Consider the following 22100-nt stretch of genomic DNA (forward strand, 5'->3'; position numbering starts at 1 on the left):
TAGTTCTCTAGTCATGATGGGTTATCCTGAAATTCAACATATACCATTTCATGGATTTCAATCTCCTTTTCTCATTTGCACATTTACTACTCTGATATTAAAAAATAATTAGATGTCATCTCACCTTAGTCCTCCTTAAATAATACACAGTTGCAACTGTTAGACTGTTTTTATAGAATGTTGTTACCAACCAGGTATTCCCTGAAAGAAATATGGAGCATTTTCAACATCTTGGATCATTTGGCTCATTTTATTTATCCTCTGTGAGCCATAATCTGTGTGTATTTTTAAGGCTGCTTGGTGTTTAACCATGGAACTTTTTTTATCATAGCTTCTTGGTGGCACTAAGAAGCATTTTCCCCTTTGTTTTCTGGGATCTTCTTCTCCCCATCACTCCTTAATGTTATAGCAAATATTTTTAAGACAGTCTAAGTCTCAATACTAGATGAGCTTGGTCATCAATCACCCATTCTTAGCTGAGAAAAATAGATGGTAATTATAGGCATGAATATTTGCTTGTAATAATAATAATAATAATAATAATAATAATAATAATATTGCTTTGTTTAAAAAAAATGAACCAGATATTATTTTGAGATAAAAACATTGTGTTTGCCAAAACATTCTAAATAAGACACTCTTTCAAATACACTTGACTCTCTTTTAGGCCTTATCTCAGGTACTTGAGATGCCACATACATCAGTGTGTTATTTATGATACATGATCTACTAATAAGATCATGCCAGGTAACATGGATACATAGGAAAATAACTATGTGGCAAAAGGAAGAAATGTTCTTGTGGTGATATCTATAGATAAAATCACTGAATTCTGTTTGTTAGTGGCATCTTGCTCTCACTTGTTGAAATTTCAGACTGTATGCATGTGTCTGATAATTACTCATGATTGTTAGTTTCTTTAAATACTTTTTTTAGACCTTTCTCCATGAAATCACAACATACTACATATTTATTGTTTGGAATTTCCTGATATTACTTAATTTGCTAGCAGATTGCTATTTTGTGACATTCTAAGGTATATCAGTTATCTCAAGGATGATGTAAAACTATTAAAGTAAAACTTACTATTTATTTAACATAGATATATTTTTAAAAATTATTTTTAAGGAAGAGCGCTATTGCAAAATCAAACAATGATAGTATGAGAATATTTGGTCTAAACAAATACTAATTTTCACTAGTCCTAGAAGATACACAGTTGACCCTTGAACAACACAGAGGTTAGGGGCACCGACCCCCCCCCCCCACTCATTGCAGTTGAAATTCCATATTACTTTTCACTCCCCAAAGAGTTAACTACTAATAATCTACTGCCGACTGGAAGCTATACTGGTAACATAAACAGTTAATTAACATATATTTTGTTTGCTATTTGTAGTATATACTGTATTCTTACAATAAAGTAAACTAGAGAAAAGAAAATGTTACTAAGAAAATGTAAGTATTTACAGTACTGTATTATATTTACTGGAAGAAATATGCGTATAAGTGGACTCATGCAGTTCAAAACCATGTTGTTCAGGAGTCAACTATAGTTTGAAACCCCTGGGATTTTAGCTTCCTGAGACAGCCTTTGTAAAACCCAACGAGCCAGTTCTTTTCTCCCAAAATACCATATTTTATAGATTACTTTAGGAATTCCAGATTTATCAAAGAAAAGCAGGTAAAAATAATTTTGATTCTATATTCAGTGTGAAGAATATTTTATTCTACATTTTATATAGTGTTTAGCATTACTGGTGTTTGGTAAATATTTTTTTAGTAAATGCTTAGTTAAACATAGCCATGTTCGAAATTTGTGTAAAAATGGCATTAGTTCTAAGGAGATGGGTGAATTCAAGGGACTCCTGAATAAATTGAACATGTCATAAAGGGAATCTCTGTAGAGAGGTAAAGAGATAGAGTAGTCTCCCTTTATCCACAGGGATACATTCCAAGACTCCCAGTAGATGCCTAAAACTGTGGATAGTAACAAACTTTATACATATTTTTTTTCCTGTACATACATACATACCTATGATAAAGTTTAACTTATAAAATTGGTGCAGTAAGAGATTACCAATAACTAATAATAAAATAGAGCAATTATAATAATATACTGCAATGAAAGTCTTATGAATGTGGTCTCTCTCAAAATATCTTAGTGTACTCTTTTTTTTTTTGTGATGATATGAGATGATAAATGCCTATGTGATGAGATGAAACGAGGTGAATGATGTAGGCATTGTGACTGATCATTAGGCTGCTGTGGACCTTCTGATGATGTGTTGGAAAGGAATATTATTTGCTTCTGGACCGCAGTTGACTGCGGACAACTGAAATAGTGGAAAGTGAAACCGATGATATGGCTTTGTGGTGCAAGATGGCCACAGCTTGTTAAAGAACATATTGGTAGTTACTCGGTGGGGGTGAGGGACAGGGAAATGAATGAAGGTGGCCAAAAGGTACAAACTTCCAGTTATAAGAACTAAGTTCTGGAAATTTAATGCACAGCATGGTGACTGCTGTATGGTATATTTGAAGGTTGCCAAGAAAGTAGATCTTTAAAGTTCTATTTACGAGAAAAAGAATGTTAACTGTGAGGTGATGGGTATTAACTTATTGTGATAATCATTTTGCAATATATACATATCTCAAATCATTATATACCTTAAACCTATATAATGTTATATGTCAACTATATCTCAATAAAGCTGGTGGAAAAAGTAGAAACATTTCACTGAGGAAAAAAATAAAAAAGATGGCATGGTTCTTTAACAAGATTTGGAGAAGAATCACATTAAAAGACATAGCACTGTAATGAGAAAATTAGGAAGGTACACTTACCCTTCCAACCTATATAATTACCTATTATTTGGTGGAGTAGGAGTATTAAGTCAAAAACTACCTACAGGCTGGACAGAGTATCTATTCCCTGTGTTTTCTTATTACCCTATGTGTAGCCTTATTGCTTTTTGTCATACAGTACATTGAAATTATCTGTTTGCCTAGATATATATTTTAAAGAAATAACATGAAATACAAAGATAATTCAAAAAAATAATGAAAAACCGAAGACAACCCAAAAGCCCTATATTAGGTAGATGGTCATATAAATTTCAGTTTATCTATTTGAGGCAATGTGCTATGTTGGCCTGTCATCAGGCTGGTAGCCAATTGGCCACAACAGTTCCCAGATATGAGAACCTCCAGAGAGTGAAGAAGAGCTCTCTCTTCCTGTTTCTCCTTTAGGAGTGTGCACATCTTTCCCAGAAGTTCCCAGCTGACTTCCCTTTCTTTCTCATAGCCTCGAATTGGGTTTCATGCCCAGGCATTGGCAAGGGTGATAGGATTTATGGTGACGAGGATTCAGTGACAATTACTGGTACAAGATGTTCAAAGTGGTTCTATTTTTGTAGTGGGAATCATAGAAGTATTTTGTTACCTCATTTTTACTTTGAGATTATAAGGTTTAAATACTGAAAAAATATTGCTTTAATCAGGATAAAATAGATATTAATTAAAATATTTTTCTGTTTGTATATCTTTGTCCTCAGGCCATTCGAGGGCAGGGCTGTGGGCTATGACTTCTTTGTCATGGTATCCCCAGTGCTTAATCCATGCCTGGTGCATAATAAGTTCTCAGTAGTTGCTGAACTGAGTCAAGTATTTAATTAAAGTTAAAAAGAAACAAGCAATAAAGTAAAATTTTTTTACTTTTAGGTACAGTTAATATTATGAACTACACTGTATTTAAATGCTAATATGTGAAATAATTAATGAAAAAGTTACTCACAATAGGCTCACATTAACGCAATGCATTTTTCTCAATTTTTAATGTTCCTCTTTTTTTATAGGATTAATTTTTCTTTACTTTTTGTGAAATATTACATAACTATACAAAAAATGTGTATGTGTACCTTTAAAAATAATTATAATGTGAACAGTTCTATAACTACCTCCAAAAAGAAATAGAACATTACCAGTAACTGGGGCGCCTGGGTGGCTCAGTCGGTTGGGCATCTGGCTTCAGCTTGGGTCATGATCTCGCGGTTTGCCAAGTTCGAGCCGTGCATTGGGCTCTGTGCTGGTGGCTCAGAGCTTGGGGCTGCTTCAGATTCTGTGTTTCCCTCTCTCTCTGTCCCTCCCCTGCTCATGCTCATGCTCTGTCTCTCTCTCAAAAATAAATAAACATTAAAAAAAAAAAACAAAAACAAAACCAACATTACCAGTACCTTACATACTGCCTTACCTTACATGCTGCTTCCTGCGTATCTCACTCTCCCAATATGGTAAACAGTGTTCTGGTTTTTATGATAAATCATTCTCTTAATACAATACCTAGAGTTTTTTGTTCTTGAAATTTTTTATAAATAGAATGATCTTTTAAGTATTCTTCTGTGACCTATTTCTTTAGGTCATTGCCATGTTTTCATATTCATCAATTTTGATCAATATAGTCAATGCTTGTTCATTTTTACCTCTTTATAGAATTCCATTGGCATAAACACACTACAATTTATTTATGTATTTCACTATTCGTATTTCCAAGTTTTCCCTGTTATGAACATTCTGAATATGGCTATGAACAATTCTTTGTAAGAGAGTTCCTCTTACAGTTAAATTGCTGGGTTGCAGAGCATACATATTTTCACCTTTAATACATAATGCAAAATTGGTGTTCAAAGTTTTGTTCCAATGTACCCTGCCACCAGCAGGATAAATTTGAGAGTTCTTATTGCTCCATATTCTTGCCAATACTTGGCTAACACAGTTTAAATTGTTTGCCAATTGAATAAGTTGTAATGCACTTTTAACTACTTAAATAACTAAAACTTATGGCTGATTCTTGATTTGAAAGCATAGTAAATTAATCTCTAATTTCTAAACATGTTCTTAAAAAGAATGTATCTTTTCTGAATTATTGTAAATTCTGAATTCATGGTATCTAAATTGCTAAGGGAATGTAATAGAGAATTTGCATAGTTTCATGTTAAATTCATTTATCCAGATTATTTCCTTCAATTAGAACGGATATGCAGGGCTCTAGTTATGATACAGAAATTTGAGTCAGGTAGAAGAAGTGGTGCCAGAGATTTACTCTGCATAGTTTTATTTTGCTTAATCTGGCTAATGTCCAAAATTGCATGTAGCCTCATATACTTTGCTTTGGGTAATAGGCATAAACATATTTTTATGAGCATAGACCTATTCAGGACATACGCTTTCCTCAAATGTTCATGCATATCATAATTTTGTATGTTGAACTTTATTTTATTTTAAAGTTTGTTATTTTCAGAAAGAGTGAGTGAGTAAGCGTGAGCAGGCGAGGGGCAGAGGTGAAAAGTTGAGAGAATCCCAAACAGGCTCTGCGCTGACATCGGACACCACCCAGGCGCCCCATGTATGTTGTACTTGAAAGATCAAATTAAGAGTAGTCTAAATCTTACCTATATAGACAGGAAAAAAAGGGCCAGCTTTAAAATTTCCTGATTAGTTTTTTAAATTTAATTTTAATTTTTATCAAAGTTACATACCTTTTTTATTTATTTTACTTAGTTTTTAAAGTTTATTTATTTTTGAGAGAGAGTGAAAGAGTGTGCGAGCAGGAGAGGGGCAGAGTGAGAGGGAGAGAGAGAATCATAAGCAGGCTCCATGCTGTCAGCACAGAACCCCACGTGGGGCTCAAATTCATGAACCGTGAGATCATGACCTGAGCTGAAATCTAGAGTCTGACGCTTCACTGACTGAGCGACTCAGATGCCCCCATATAACTCTTTTAAAGGCCTGAGGAACTCCTACGCTCCCCTGCAATATCTTGCCGCTCCTTACCCTCCCTCAACCATCTAGCTTCCTTCTCTTTAAAGGCAACAAAGTTCAAGTCTTAGCAGTTTGTTTTGTCATTTACCTCCTGTATGCTTTTGCTTTTACCTTTTGTTTTTTAAAGAGGAGGAGAGTGTACATGTAGGGGAGGGGCAGAGTGAGAGGGAGAGAGAGAATCTCAAGCAGGCTCTACGCCCACTGTGGAGCCTTACATGGGGCTCCAAGAGTCTGACGTTTAACCGACTGAGCCACCCAGAGCCCCTACCTTTTCTTTTCTTTTTGGTTGCAGTTAATATATATAACATAAAATTTACTATTTTAACCATTTTTAAGTGTACAATTTAGTGGCATTAAGTACATTCTCATTGCCACACAGCCATCACCACTTTTGCTGTGAATTTTAAGGTATTATCTATTGTCCCACATGAAAGATGAGGATTCAACTCTTTTTCCCCCTCTCTCACTTATATACACACTTCCTATACTCTCATTCTCCCAGTGTAATTATATCCAAAATTTGTGTGGATTAGAATTGATTATTTGTATTGGTATTACTCTGAACAGGTAATTCACAGCTGAATTATTTGGCATGCTGTGATTACTTTTCCTTAGAAAACTTTCTCTTGAGTCATTGATAATTGTCCCCCAGTTTTTCTATGTATGTATTACTTATCCATTACCAAACTACCCCCTAATTCTCTAAATGTCTTCTCATTGCATTTAGACACACTGAGTGTTCCATCAACTTCCTCTTCTGGAGGATGGCTCTGCTGACTGGTTTCGGTTAGGACTGGTTGCTCTTTCCCCGAATGTGCAGTTGTCATTTTTGGATCTCCCTTCTCTATCCGCCTGAAAATTCCCTTTGCTTGAGTTAAATATGGAATTGATTCCATATCTTCTTCACGTGTTATTCATTCCCTCCTTTTGGTGGTATACTTCGGTCAGTAGCTTCCTGAGAATGAGTGGATGGGAGGTAGGTTGGCTGAGACACTGCAGGTTTGAAGAATACCTGTTTCTTTTGACTTACACTTGATATTTTGACTGCTTATAGAATTCTAGGTTAGAAGTTATTTTTCCTCAGGTTTTGCTTGTCGTTTGCCTGGGTTGCCATTCCACCAGACTTTCTCAATCTGAAGACCTTCTGAATCCTTCTTTGTGTCAAACCTGTTTATTCCATATGGAAGTTTTAAAGCATTTTCTTTTTAATCATAGTATTATGAAATTTCTTTTTTTTTTTAATTTGAGAGAGAGAGAGAGAGAGTGCATGTGAATGAGGGAGAGGGGCAGAGAGAATCTTAAGCAGGCTCTCGACTCAGCATGGAGCCTGACATGGGGCTTGATCCCACAACCCTGGCATCATGACCTGAGCCGAAAACAAGAGTCAGCTGCCTAACCAACTGAGCCACGCAGGGGTCCCCATATTATGAAATTTTTTGGTGATATTTTTTATTTGAAGAATACTAGTTTGGGTCTATATAATTTGATAATTTCTTTTAATTTGGAAATTTATGTCATCAATTCTGTTTTCTTTATTATTGATTTACACCTTTAACATCTTGTTACATTTTCTTGCACTTCTCTTTTACAGATATTGTAATTCCTAGACTCTCTAGTTTTACTATCTTTTCTGTGATTTTTGTCTTTTTGTTCTGCTTTGTAGGATATTTTCTGTTTTATCTTTTAATTCTTATGCTGAGATTTTTGTTTCTGTTATCTTATTTCTAATTTCTAAGAACTTTTCCTTTGCTTTTTTTTTTTTAACTACCTTGTCTTGTTTCATGGAGTAGTGTCTTACCTGAGGATGTTTATGATAGTAATTTTGAATTTTGATTTGTTTTTACAAAATGGAAACAAAAGAAAAGGAAATGAAAAAAGGAAAATGAAATAAAAATTAGTAAACATTGTTAGCAAGTTTGAAAATTTTGCATCTTACTCAAAGAAAATATAGCTTCTTTATTTTTTGTAATGATCCTAATCTTCCTTACAAGCCTCTCACCCAGTTGGGTGGTGTTAGGCAAGGGAACACAGCGTTACACAGCTTGAACTTGCTCATTAATGTCACTTTCATTAGCTAATTCAGCTTCTCTTAGGTATATGCTCAGTCTTTCAGATTATTCCCACTGCTTGCCCCTGCTGTACATCAAGATGCTGTTTAAGTGCTATGGGGGTGGGTTCAGGTGATTTTGTGAAGGTGGTAGAGAGTATCTTGAAATTCTGTACTGGTCATTGGTCTTCATTGGTATCCATTGTGGGTTGCTTCTCTAATCTTGTCTTGGACTTACTTGATTGCTTAGATCCTTTGGGATTGATACTTCCAGAGCTTATGAAGCTTCTGGATCCTCTTTATATATGTAGGTCATAGGAGTCAGGAGTGTTGCCTCAAGCTCATTTATTTGCTTCTTTCCTCTGCTAAGATTCTGTTGTTCCTCCTTCCAGACCATATTGCCCCAGGAGCATCCTGCATGATGGTCTTTTCTCAGGGCTTCATGTGGGGAGCTAGGCAAAAGCCTTGTGCTATATTCGATTTTTCCCTTGTTTACATACTAGGCATAGAAGGGGTGGGCTTTCTCTTTCCTCCTAACATTTGGAAGGTCCTTTATTTCATTGCTGTTTCTTTTCTGAAGTGTAGTATGTGTCCTACCCCCTTGACTGGAGCTACAATGGCAGGTATAGGGAGAGAAATTTGCCAATAAGGGAGAATCCAAAAATATCATCCCAATTATATTAATTAATCATTTCATTATATATCAGGAAAAATTTTGTCATCTCCTTTTAACATGATTTCAGCACTACTGAACTTTTTCCATCTGTAATAGTAAATATACTTTTCCAACTCTGAATCAGTCATTCTCAGTCATGATTTGTGAGATGTAGTCTCAAAACCGAATTTGAAATTAGTAAGCAGTTAGTAAGAGCTATTTTTATATTCTTATGGCATTTCCAGAAGTTGGCTGGGATGTGCAGATTCCATTTTAGCTGCTTTTCATTTGGAAACTCTTGGATCAGATCCAGTTCTTTGAAAGATGGATTATGTGAATATATGTGTTTTAAGAATATATCAAAATGTGTAATCAAGGAATTCCTTTTGATAGTGTTACTAGCCACTCCAAGTACCATATCTTATTAAATTCAACCAGGTATCCTAAAATGTCCTTTTTGGTACATTTGGAGCAATTTAATTTTTTGTGGATATTTTGGTAAATTAAAATTGTTCTTAATTTTCTTTTTCTAGAGACAGAGCATAGGCCTGTATTACCCAGATATATTGTTTCTCTTGTCTTCCCAGCTGAAGTGAGTGATAGTTGTTCTCTGCTGTGGATTGTTAAATTGTCAGCCTGGAGAACTGTACTATATATGGATGATCCTCGCTGAATGTAGCAGGGATTTTCACCTTTGGTGGAGTTGGGTCATATTTCTCTTTTGAGAGCCTAATGAAGGCTATTGATCACTTCCCTTCCTGTACCTTCACCCCAAAATAGTACGTCAACACATTTGTTTCCACTTTAGTGTTTTGCATTGGAATAAATATAATTTGTAGACCAGTGAGTGGTTCTCAAGATTGATAGCAGAGGTGGGGCAAGGTGAGATGAGCACAGGGAGAGAGGGATCAGAATGATTCGAAATGTTTTGAAGTTTATATATGTTCTCTTATTTTCTTTGAAGTATTCTCATATTCCTTGAAGTATGACTAGCTCTTTGAAAATTCACTGCTAGAGTGAGCCACTTTATGCATTGTGTAGTGTTGTTCAGATATTTAGAGTGTTGAGTGGAAAACGTATGGAGAGACTATCTCAGACAAAAATGAAACAATTGTGTGTAAAGCATTATGGTAATATCATTTTAATGTAAAAACTAAAAACTTAGTGGTTACTTCCTTAAAAAATTAAAGTAAAACCAAATTTGGCAAATAAAAGAATTAAGTCTGAATAGACCATTAAATCTATTTTGTGGAGTACTCCTTGAAGTGGCATCTTGTAAGTTCTTTGACATTAATTTGGTTTCAGCTTTAGAGCGGTGCCTGGCTGGCTCAGTTGGTAGGGCATGTGACTCTGGATCACAGGGTTGTGAGTTCAAGACCCACATTGGGCATGGAGCTTATTGAATAAATGAGTGAATGAATGAATGAATAAAAATAAAGACACTGCATCTGATTTCAACCTTAGAGTTTAAAAAAATTATTTCAAAAATTTTACACTTAAAGGAGGTGAAATTGACATTAAATAGAAGGAACCATTTTAAAGTAAACCATTCAGTGGGATTTAGTACATTTGAAATATTGTGCATCCACCACCTGTCTTTAGTTTTTCCAAAACATTTTCATCACCCCAAAAGGAAACTCCATACTTCGTAAGCAGTTGTTCCCCATATCTCCCTCCCCTTACCCCCTGCCAGCCACCAATGTGCATCCTGATGGTGGATTTACCTATTATGTAAATTTCACATAGCTAGAATCATACAATATGTGATCTTTTGTGTGTGGTTTCTTTCACTTAGCGTAATGTGTTTGAGATTCATCTACTTTGTAGTATTTATCAGTACCACATTCCTTTTTATTCCTGGATACTATTTCATTGTGTATATATATTATAATTTGTTTATCCATTGACAGACTTTTGGGCTAGTTACACCTTTTGCTTATTGTGAATATTGGTGCTATGAACTTGTGTGTACATGCATTTGTTTGAGTGCTGTTTTCACTTTTTTTTTTTTAAAGTAAGCTCTGTGCCCAACGTGGGGCTTGAACTGACAACCCCGAGATCAAGATCACATGCTCCACTGACTGAGCCAGTCAGGTGTCCCTGTTTTCACTTTTTTAAGAGTATATATCTAGACGTGGAATTCCTGGGTAAAAGAAGAAAACTATCATTTCCTTTTACACTTAACACTTTTATACTACCCCTGACACCAAATGTGTGGATTCTTCACCACAAGCAATTTTCTTATTCTCTGTGGACACCAACTGGATCTCTTACAGTTTAATTCAGTTCTGACCCTAACTACCTGGGGTTGACATAGATTCCACAGTTAAGGGTTCAGTCCATGAGACTGCTCCCCCACTTCAGATATTAATTCCAAGTCCTAGGTTGTCACTTGAACTTCTGACCAAATGGCTATAAATTGGGAATTCTCGCAAACCCCTCTTGGGTTTGTTAATTTGCTGGAACAGCTCACGGAACTCAGGAAAGTGCTTTACTTACTGGCACTCATTTAGTATAAAGGATACAACTCAGGAACAGCCAAATGGAAAAGCATAGGGCAAAGTCTGTGGGAAGGGGCGTGGAGCTTCCATGGCCTTTCTGAGCATGCCACTCTCCCAGCACCTCAATATGTTTACCAACCCAGAAGCTCTCTGAACCCCTTTAGTTAAGGTTTTTTTATGGAGGTTCAATTATGTAGACATGATTGATTAAGACATTGGCCATTGGTGATTGAAGTAAGTCTTCAGCCCTTCTAGTCTCAGAAGTTGGGCGTGGAGCTGAAAGTTCCAACCTTCTAATCACATGGTTGGTTCCTGTGGCAAGCGATCCCCATCCTCCAAGAGCTACCTCATTAGCACAAATTCAGATATAGATGAAAGGGGCTTATTATGAATAACAAAAGACTCTCCTCACTCCTGTCACTCAGGAAATTCCAAGAGTGCTAGGACCTCTGTGCCAGGCACTGGGGATGAGGACCAAATATGTATTCCTTATATCACAACATCACATGGGTCATGTAGTAATCCTACATGTAACTTTTAGAGAAACTGCCAACCTGTTTTCCACAGCCGTTCCACTATTTTACATTCCTACTAGCAGTTTATAAGGGCTCCAATTTCCCTACAACCTCACTTGTTATCTCCATTTTTTAAAATTATAGCTATCCTAGTGAATGTAAATTGGTACCTCCTTGTGGTTTTCATTTGGATTTCCCTAGTGACTCATGATGTTGAGCATCTTTTCATGTGCTTATTGGTCATTTGTATATCTTCTTTGCATTAATCTTTGGTTTTGATGGTAAGAATTGTTAAACACCTTGATTTGCAAAGGTGTTTATAGTAGGTGCAAAGCACATCATTTCAACTCACAATTTCTTTGACAGGAATTACTTGCCTCATATCAAAGAATCCCAGAAATTTTCAAGACTTGATTTCTATATATGTTATATTGTTTTCTCTGCCCTTTAGCATGGTCACAGCATTATTGACAGTGTCATTGGTAAGAAATGGATAACAAATATACATATCCCATTTAAGGTCTTTGAGCAAAAGAATTCTTTTAAAATATTTCTATAGATTTCTATTTTTTTTTTGATTGACTCTTTTTGTTCATTAATAGGTGTTCTTTTTTTTTTTTAGAGAGAGCAAGTGGGGGAGAGGGGAAGCAGGAGGGGAGAGAGAGAGAGAGGAGAGAGAGAGAGAGAGAGAGAGAGAGAGAGAGAATGAATGAATCTTAAGCAAGCTCCATGCTCAGTGCAGAGCCCGATGCAGGTCTCAATCCCATGCCCAGGGATCATGACCTGAGCCGAAATAAAGAGTCAGACATGCAACCAACTGAGCTACCTGGTACCCCAGTATGTATTCATTTTATTTTTATTATTGAAATCTAGTTGACATATAATGTTATATTAGTTTCTTTTCTTGAAACACCTTAACAGCCTTCCTCTGATGGAGTGATTGGCTTTGATGTCAGAGGACTTCTTTTGGGCTTTTGGTAATCTTTGACACTAAGCTTGGTGTGCTGGTTGGTCAACTATTGTTTCTCAAGCTCCAAACCTACCTTTTTATACACTGTGATCTTGGGGATGGGACTCTGCAAACTACTTTTTTTTTTTTTTTCTTTTTTGCCAGCTGCTCTCTTCTTCTAGTGCAAAGTGCTAGAAGGAGACTGGAAGTCAGGAAGTAGGAGAATTTATATGCTTATTCTTGTTTGCTTGCATTTTTCAGTGTCACTCTAACAATGATATTTACCCTGGCAGTGGCAATTGGTTTGAGTCTCTAGTTTTTACACCATCCTTGAAACCAACTTTATCTTGCCCTTTCAGAGATAAGTCTTCAAAATTAAATCTTCATGACAGTGTCCCTCAAACTCATCTTTACATGTCATAAATGTAAAATAACTTATTTTGCTCAAACACATATATTTTTACGATATCTATAATGAAGATACAAATACAAAGTAGTTGTTCCTGTGTCTGTCTTCTATGAAGTCATTTTTAATTAACTTCAATAAAGGTGGCTTATTCTCTTCTTCACATATTACATGATTCATTTTCCATTACAAGTTTTTTGCCTTTATTTATTTATGAATGAGAGAGTGAGCACACAAGCGGGGGAGAAGGCAGAGGGAGAGACAGAGAATCTTAAGCAGATTCTATGCTCAGCACAGAGCCTGATGTGGGGCTTGATCCCACAACCGTGGGATTGAGACCTGAGCCGAAATCAAGAGTTAAAACACTCAAGTGACTGAGCCACCCAAGTGCCCTGCCCCATTATTTATTTTTACTAAAAGTACTTAATTACCATGCTTACTCAGTATTCTAAAGGTGGTCTAAGCATCTATTTCACCTTTTTGTGTGAGTGTACATTTTAATGATTCATTCTGACATTCCATAAATACTTGAGCATCCCATATGTGCCAGATATTCTGTTCGATATTAGAAATATAATGATATACAATTCAGACATGCTCTCAAGGAATACTTTATTTTGACAGGGCATATAACTATTGAGTAATTACAAAGCTAATACTTCCTGATAGGGAAAAAACAGGATAGTATAAGAGCACACGGCAGGGATTAAGCATGGTTCACCTAGTTGGGTGATTCAGGGACAGCATCTCTTAAGTGATAAGTCTCATTTAAGATGAGACTTAAACAATGATTAGAGGTTAGCTGGATGTGAGAGAGAGAGAGGATATGGAAGAGCATTCCAGGTTCAGCATTGAGAGAGTGGTTCCAGTTGAGACAGGAACTGTATCATAGTGGGTTTTATAATTTATGTTAAACAGATTGGAGTTTACCTGAAAGCCAATGGGAAACCATTGAGGGTTTTTTCCTAGCAGAGGAATAACATTATATTCATTAATTACATAGAGCATGTCAGATGCTCTTCTAAGCCTGGGGCTACAGAGGTAACATGGCAAAGTTCCTGCCTCCTGGAATTTGCATTCTGTTGCAGGCAACAGATGGACAAATATACAGTATAATTTCAGAATCATCTTGATAAATGCTATAGAAGAAACAAAGTAAGGTAAGGAGATAGAAAATGAAGGAGAGGAAGTAATTTTAGGTGGAGTGATCAGGGAAGTTCACCCTGAGGAGATCATCCAAGAAGATTTCTCTGAGTAGACATTTGAGCAGAGACCTGAATGAAGTAAGAAAGTGAGTCCTATGAAGATCTGTGGAAAGACTTCCAGGAAGAGAAAACAGATTGTGAAAAGTATCTGGGTTGGAATGAGCTTCATATGTTGGAGGAATTACAAGAAGTTTATGAATGAGAAGACAGGTATGGAATGAGGTCAGAGAGATAGGTACAGCCCGAGTCCTTGCTTAATAGGACCCTGTAAGCCATAATAAGAAGTTGGATTATCTTTTAAATGTGAATGAAAGCAATTGCAAAGTTTTGAGGGGAGCAATGTGACTTAAGTTTTGAAAAGATCACTCTGGCTTCTCATAGAGGATAGAGTATAAAGGGGTGAGGTTAGAAGCAGGAAGTTCAGTTAGGAGGCTTGTTGCCACCATCTAGGAAGAAAATAATGATGACTTGGACCAGAGTATTAGCTGTTGAAGTGGTGAGAATAGTTGAATTTAGGATATATTTGGCAGATACAGTCAATAGGATTTGCTGAAGAATTTGAATGTGGATTGTAAGAGAAAGAGAGGATGACTGTTAGTTCCTTGACCTGTGAACTGAGTGAGTGCTGAAGCTACTTCTGAGATGGGAAAGATTGAAGGAAAAGTAGACGTTTTTTGGAAGGGAGTAGTATAAAACCCAGAGTATTTTTAAAAATTCTGTTTAAATTTGAGATTCCTCTTAGGTATCCAAGTGGCGATGACAAGTAGGTATTTTGGCCCATGGGAGAGAATCAGTGCTCAGGCTGTAAATTTGGTGTTCATTAGCACATAGATGGTAATTGAAGTTATAATAAAACTCGATGAGATCCTTAGAAAAAAATATAAATACACACACACACACACATACACACACACACACATATACACATACATACACACATACAGAAGAGAGAAGACCCCTATGGCACTTTGACATTTAAGATTTGGCAAGAGGTGGACAGATGAGCAAAGGAACCTGAGGAAGAGCAGCCAATGTAGTAAGAGAAAAAACTGGACAATATGATATCCTGGAAGTTAAGTGAAAGAGGACTGATCTCTTATGTCAAATACTGAGATATGTTCTGAAGAAAGGCCACTTTGATATAGTATGGATGGTGGATTACAGAAAGGCAACATTAGAATTGGGGAAATAGAATGTTGTTGCAGCTACACAGAAGAGAATTGACAAATAGTGCCTTATGCTGGGACATTGGCAATAGGGATGGAGAGTTGTAGGCAAATTCAGGAGGCAGAATAAACAGACTTGATAGTTGGGTATGGGGTGAGTGTTATGGGTTTTAGGTATAATATTTGAAAAGGTTGAACTTTAAAAACTAAAGTATTTAGGGGCACCTGGCTGTCTCAGTTGGCAGAGCATGTGATCCTTGATCTTACAGGTTGTGATTTGAGCCCCATGTTGGGTGTAGAGATTACTTAAAAAAAACTTGGGGTGCCTGGGTGGCTCAGTCAGTTAAGCGTCTGACTTGGGCTCAGGTCATGATCTCATGGTTTGTGGGTTCAAGCCCCACATCATGCTCTGTGCTGACAGCTCAGAGCCTGGAGCCTGTTTCAGATTCTGTGTCTCCCCCTCTCTCTGTCCCTCCCTGACTTGTGTGTGCGTTCTCTCTCTCAAAAATAAACATTTAAAAAATTAAAAAATAACTTTTAAAACACAAGTATTTAAGCAAGCAAACAAAAAGCTAAAGTTATTGCAGCTGGAGTATATTTTGATACATTAGAAGCTGAGGTTTTAGTATTATTTGAACTGGTCAATTACACAAGTTTGGCTAAATCAAACTACAGTTGGCCCTTGAACAGCATGGGTGTTGGGGCACTGACCTCCCCCCACCAACCCTGTGCAGTTGAAAATTCATGTATAATTTTTGACTCCCCCTCGCCCCCCAACTTAACTCTAACAGTTTACTGTTGACTGGAAGTCTTACTGACAACATATGCAGTTGACTAACACATATTTTATATGTTATATGTATTATATACTATATTCTTACAATAAGGTAAGTTAGAGAAAATGTTATTAAGAAAATTATAAGGTAGAGAAAATACATTTATAGTACTATACAGTAGGGAAAAAAATTATGTATTAAGTGGACCCATGTGTTTCAAACATGTGTTGTTCAAGGGCAGCTGTATTTAATGACAATTTAACCAATATTTTGGATTAGGGCATATCAATTAACCTTTGCAGAAAAAGTATTCCTAAGCATGTTGATTAGGTAGAGATTGCTATAGGCATTATCAACTCATGTAAACCATTTTTTAAGCAATCAATTTTGAGCAGACCCTCTACATAGCAACTCTTTTTAGGTTCACTATGCAGTTGGAAATAAAGAAACTGAAATTCCTCAGGGAATTCTGTTATTCAGTCTTGGCAGTATTTCTGACATGCTGTGTCCTCATTACATGTTAATGTCTACATTAATGACATCCACATTAATGAGGTGCTATATGATTAAAATACTGACATATTTTTGGGTTTTGGTGATAATCTACATCTTACTATGCAAATGAACTCTAAATGATGAATTGTTTATGATCAATATTAAAATGAATCCATGGTAGTTTCTCTGGAATTGTTTGTCTGGTAAAAGGTGAATGGATAAGGAAAGGACTTGAGAACTTTCACTTCTGAAAGAATACTAGATAAGTTAGGTTAAAGGGACCTTTCGCTGCAAGCCATTGAATAATGGGTTGCTGGACTTACAGAAATTAAGGGAAATGTGACATCTTTCAAATGCAAAGCAAAACAAAACAACAAAAACAACACCCCAACTAAAAACTGTGAACTGACACAGGAACAGTAAATGATAAACATACTTGAAATGTTAACTCTGCATGTAAATGCCCATATCAGCACAGTGGTTAAGAGTCCAAGCTTTAGGCTGATGACAAAGTAAGAAAGCTGAATGTGAGATTCTAGCTTTAAGCCAAGTATCATAGAAGGGAGCTAAAATGAGATTGATAGAGCCCCATGGTTCCTGGCAGAAGCAAATATAAATTCTCTATGAAGGAAAAGATTCTTGAGTTGCCCCCGCCCCCCAGGATTCTCTCAGATTAAGATCAAGTACATATGAAGGTCATAATCAAAGATCACCAACCATGCAAGGAGACAAGTTATTGTTCAGGAGTTTGCTGAAAATACAACAGATTTAGACCTCTGAGGACTTCAGATATTGGAAGGATCAGGTGTAGAATATTAAATAAAAATGCATAAAATATGTAAAGAAAAGCTTTATCAAATATGACTAGGAAAAAAACCAGTTAGAATATCTAGAAGTGAAAAATATTGTTGGAATAAAAACTTCTTTGTGGCTTGGTTAAGCAGCAAATTAGACACAGCTAAAGAGAGAACTAATGAACTGGAAGATGGATTTGAAGAAATCACAGAATGCATCACAGAGGCAGAAAAATGGATTATATGATAGGTTAAGAGAAATGGAATAAAAAGGTATAATGTAGGTCTAATATCAGAATTCCAGAAAATGAGACTAGAAAATGCAGGAGAGACAATATTTGAAGAGTTATTGGGTGAGAATTTAAAGAATTGTTGACTTGAATGTATAGTTATAGGAAACACAATATATACAAAGCAGAATAAATGAAATAAATTCATACCTAAACACATAGGAGGTAAAAACTATATCTCATAGGCAGCTTCCAAGATGGTCCACAATAATTCCTTCCTTCCTTTATCATTCACACTCTTATGTAGTTCTCTCCCACACTTAACAGGGCTGACCTTCATAATAAATAGGATATTGTGCAAATGAAGAAGTATGACTTCTAAAGGCTAAGTCATGGAAGAAATTGTGGCTTCTACCTTGCCCATTCTTGGATCACTCATTCTGTATGAAGCCGGCCACCATATCATGAAGACATTCAAGCAGCCCAGGGAAAGGCTCAAATGTCAAAAAGTTGAGGCCTCCTGCCAACAATTAGCATCAATTTTGGCCAAGCCTTCAGATGATTGTTTTTTAACTGGAAATTTCCAAGATTACTGTATATTGTATCAGATTTACATCGGTGAAGGGCAGGTTGTGAAATGTGAGTTAGAATGAATATTTTTACCATTTCCTTCCACTTAGGTAGCATAAATGTCCAGATATCCCTATATTTCACCAGTGGCTCAGGTAGCCATAACATTCTATATTAGCAGATTATGGTTCTAATTGGCCAATAAAAATGTAGAACATCTGATCTATTTTAAGTGAATGACTACTGAATACACCCAGGGTTGTCCTTTGAAATAACTCAAAATAACTTCATTGGGATTGTTCCACTAGTTTTTTATTTTTATTTTTTTAGTGTTGGGAGTGGTAGGTAAACTTCTGTCAAGATTCATCAAATGCTTTGCTGAAGTGCAAGTCCATTAAATCATTCCATTGATGTTATTCTACAATAAAATAGAACTTATGGAACATGAATACCTTTTAATGTTTCATTCTTCTCTTTTTATAGTTTTATATAGAGTAAAATAATTTTAGAGACCATTTTTTATGTTAGCTTTGCCACCATGCAAAGGGGAAAGGTGAACTCCTGATAGAAGCAGGGCATGGAAGCTTGATTAATCATTAGCAATGTTGGTTACAGGGAAAAGTCGTTGCAGTTACAGCTGATTCCTGGACACTAAGTTATTTGAATAGGTGTGTAGAAATCATGTGATTGATGAAATGACTAAAACCATCTTGTCTTTAAAAAATTATAGCTTGAATAAGGAATAATGAAACCATGCTAATGTAGATAAACCTTACTGACATTTTACACTTTTGAGGGGAAATGAGGTTTTAAGCTGCTTTGACTAAAATTTCAAAATGAATTATAGTCAGAATTCTGGCATTATGACTCTCTGGCCCTAAGAAATTCTTTAAAAGAATTTACTGTCTGCTCCTGTAAAATGTCAATAATATCATTTACCTCATTTTTTTTTCAGGAATATAGTGAAGAGTCACTCTTTATAAATGGAAAAATGTTATCTGTTAAATTGTTGTAGCTCATCACTACAAAATATCATTTCACTGAACAGCTATACAGAAGATGGTTATCCTTGATCTTAAGAATTTATCACAATTCTCAATGCACTACAATTTTTGCGAAATTAAAGTGCAGACCTTATTTGTGAGAAGAAGTAACTTTAAAACTTCAGCTTATGAAATATAGAAATGTGGAGATTTGGTGTATGATATAATTATGTTGTGTTTTATAAAACTAGTGATCTCTGATCTTTAGATTGAGGAAAAAGGTTAATGGCCATGATTTCTACAGTTATTTTTCTCTTCCTGTTAGCAAATAAAGCACAGTTTTGTTTTACAGATTTGTCAAATGTAATAGGCATATAACATAGCTCTTCATTTGAACAGGTATCTGAACTATAAGATACAGTTGTGTATTTTTAGATTTAGTGATGTTCTTGTTCATCACTAAACAGATATTTGGCAAATATTTGATGACTTATTAACATACTAGGCACTGTGATGAAGACAAAAGAATTAAGATACACTTGAAAATAAGAAGGGTAGACTCTAAATCCTTGGAGAATAGGGCTGTTTGTTTTTATTTTTGTCTTCCTGGTACCTAGCAGAGGGCCCAACAACAGTAAACATTTACTGAAGGGTAGTTGAATGAATGGGAAGGACTTGGTGGTTGCCCTCAGGAAATTTAGAGCCCTCAGGTATCATAAGATGCAGAAAACCAGACTGAACAATAGACAATAATCAATAATTATATGCTAAATAATTAGAATTTAGAGGCATTACCATTTGGAGGAAACATTAAAACAATTTTAAAACATGATATTTGGAGTGCTAATTATCAGAATTTATAGTTGAAAGGTCAGTTGAAGCGTTCTTGAAGAAAGTGGGACTTAAATCTTAAAGGATTGTTAGGAATTGGATGTGAATATGGGCAGCATTATAGGTGAGGAGAACATGGCTGATAGGGAAATGAGAAAAGACGTTTATGGGCCTATAAAAAAATAACCTATTGGAAAATAATAAACTGTAATAAGGTGGTATTGGTAAGTGGTGTTTTGAGCAAAGAATTTAGATTCCGAATTGTAGTTTTGCCATTTACAGTCAAAACTGATCTGCTCTTAGCTATATCCGTCTGCCAGTAGCCTGCCTCACCCGCAGCCTCTCAGCTAGTTGGTTAGATGGTTCCATAGAGGTATAGGCGGCAAGATATGGTAACGTTAGTATCAGTAAAGCTGCCCACTGTGAAAACTGGCAAACCAGCATCACTTCAAGATTTATGACTAATATTTCATGATGACTTAAAAAAATATAACTTTAAATGGTGTGGGATAGGCTGAGCTTGCCTGATTATTCAGAGGTCACCACTGTGGTATGATACCAGACTTTAAGGTCTCTTTGCTCACCACACACCCTATTTCCTCAACACCTTGAGGTGCCAGAATCAATTGATTATTTTCTTTGCCCACCAATAAAACACATATCTTTGGAGAAGGGACCATGCTCAGCTTACAGTGAATTTATTTTTCAGTCTTTTCCCAAGATTAGTATTTAATAGAAAGGTGGTAGAAAGAATATAAACTCTTCGAATGCTGGTGAAGTATGAAAAATAGTAAGGGAGCACCACAAGTTAAAGGACAAATGGCAGAAAAGAGGCTTGAAGAACCAATGACAGATTTTCTCCCCATTACAGTTTTTTATTTTATTTTATATTTTAAAAGTTTATTTATTTATTTTTGGGAGTGAGAGAGACAGAGCATGTGAGCAGGGGAAGGGCAGAGAAGGAAAGAGAGAAAATCCCAGGCAGCCTACATGCTGACAGTGCACAGGTCTCAAACTCATGAGCCGCGAGATCATGGTCTGAGCTGAAACCAAGAGTTGGACACTTAACTGATTGAGCCATCCAGGTGCCCCATATCCACATTTCGTTTTTAATTAATTAATTATTTATTAATGTCTACTTATTTTTGAGAGAGAGAAAGAGAGAGAGTGCAAGCGGGGAAGGGGCAGACAGAGAGGGAGACACAGAATCCAGAGCAGGCTCCAGGCTCTGAGCTGTCAGCACAGAGCCCAGTGTGGGGCTCAAACCTACAACCCATGAGATCATGACCTGAGCCGAAGTCAGACGCTTAATCTACTGATGCTTAACCAGGTGCCACCACGTTATGGTTTTTTAAAAAATGTTGCTTTCTTTATTTTGAGAGAGAGTGAGTGTGCTCGTAAGTGTGCACAGGTGAGCAGGGGAGGGGCAGAGAGAGAGAGAGAGAGAGAGGAAGAGAGAGAATCCCAAGCACAGTGCAGAGCCCAGTGCATGGCTCGATATCACAAACCATAAGATCTTGACTGGAATGGGGAGCAAGAGTCGGTGACTGAGCTGACTGAGTCGGTGACTGACTGAGCCACCTAGTCACCCCTCACATTGCAGTTTTGCTCAGAGCTTCACCTGGAGAGAATTATAGGTTGGTATAATGTTATGGGTCTTTGTAGTGTAACAGTCAGGATTGAATTTAGTTATTGGATGGAACTGTACAATATAGACTGGTAATGAGAAGAACTGAGTTCTCTCTCTACCCTTGCCTGTTAATTAGTTATATGCTTTTTGAATAAAATTGTTCATTTTCCTTATTGCAGAAACCAGATTATGAGAACCCAGTGAAGTAATCTTTGAGTTTTCTTTCAGTTCTAAAATTTATGAATCTCTGTGGGCAATAGAACAATATAGCTGGGAATGAAATTCATATATATATATATATATATATATATATATATATATATATATATATATAATAAAATACCTAACAATTGCAATATGGTTAAAAATACTCAATTGGGGGATATGTTTATGTTCCTAACAGAATGAAGCTAACAATTGTTCACAAGGTATATACTTTCACTTTTATGAGCCAGAAGTATCTTTTTGTCGTACTGCTCAGTTCTTGATTAGCTTTACTTATATTTATATTTTTATTATATATTATA

At 36.1% G+C, this 22100-nt stretch overlaps 1 protein-coding gene and 1 non-coding gene across 4 annotated transcripts in view; both read left to right on the forward strand.

Moving 5' to 3' along the window:
- Positions 1–22100, forward strand: part of TTC28 (tetratricopeptide repeat domain 28) — a 627778-nt gene that overhangs the window by 76028 nt on the left and 529650 nt on the right. The gene's annotated exons all lie outside the window — the stretch shown is intronic.
- TRNAQ-CUG lies at positions 9840–9912 on the forward strand. Its single transcript has one exon. It is a non-coding gene; the product is annotated as a tRNA-Gln (tRNA).

Source organism: Felis catus, chromosome D3 (genome assembly GCF_018350175.1).
Source record: "Felis catus isolate Fca126 chromosome D3, F.catus_Fca126_mat1.0, whole genome shotgun sequence".
In the NCBI taxonomy this organism is placed as follows: domain Eukaryota; kingdom Metazoa; phylum Chordata; class Mammalia; order Carnivora; family Felidae; genus Felis; species Felis catus.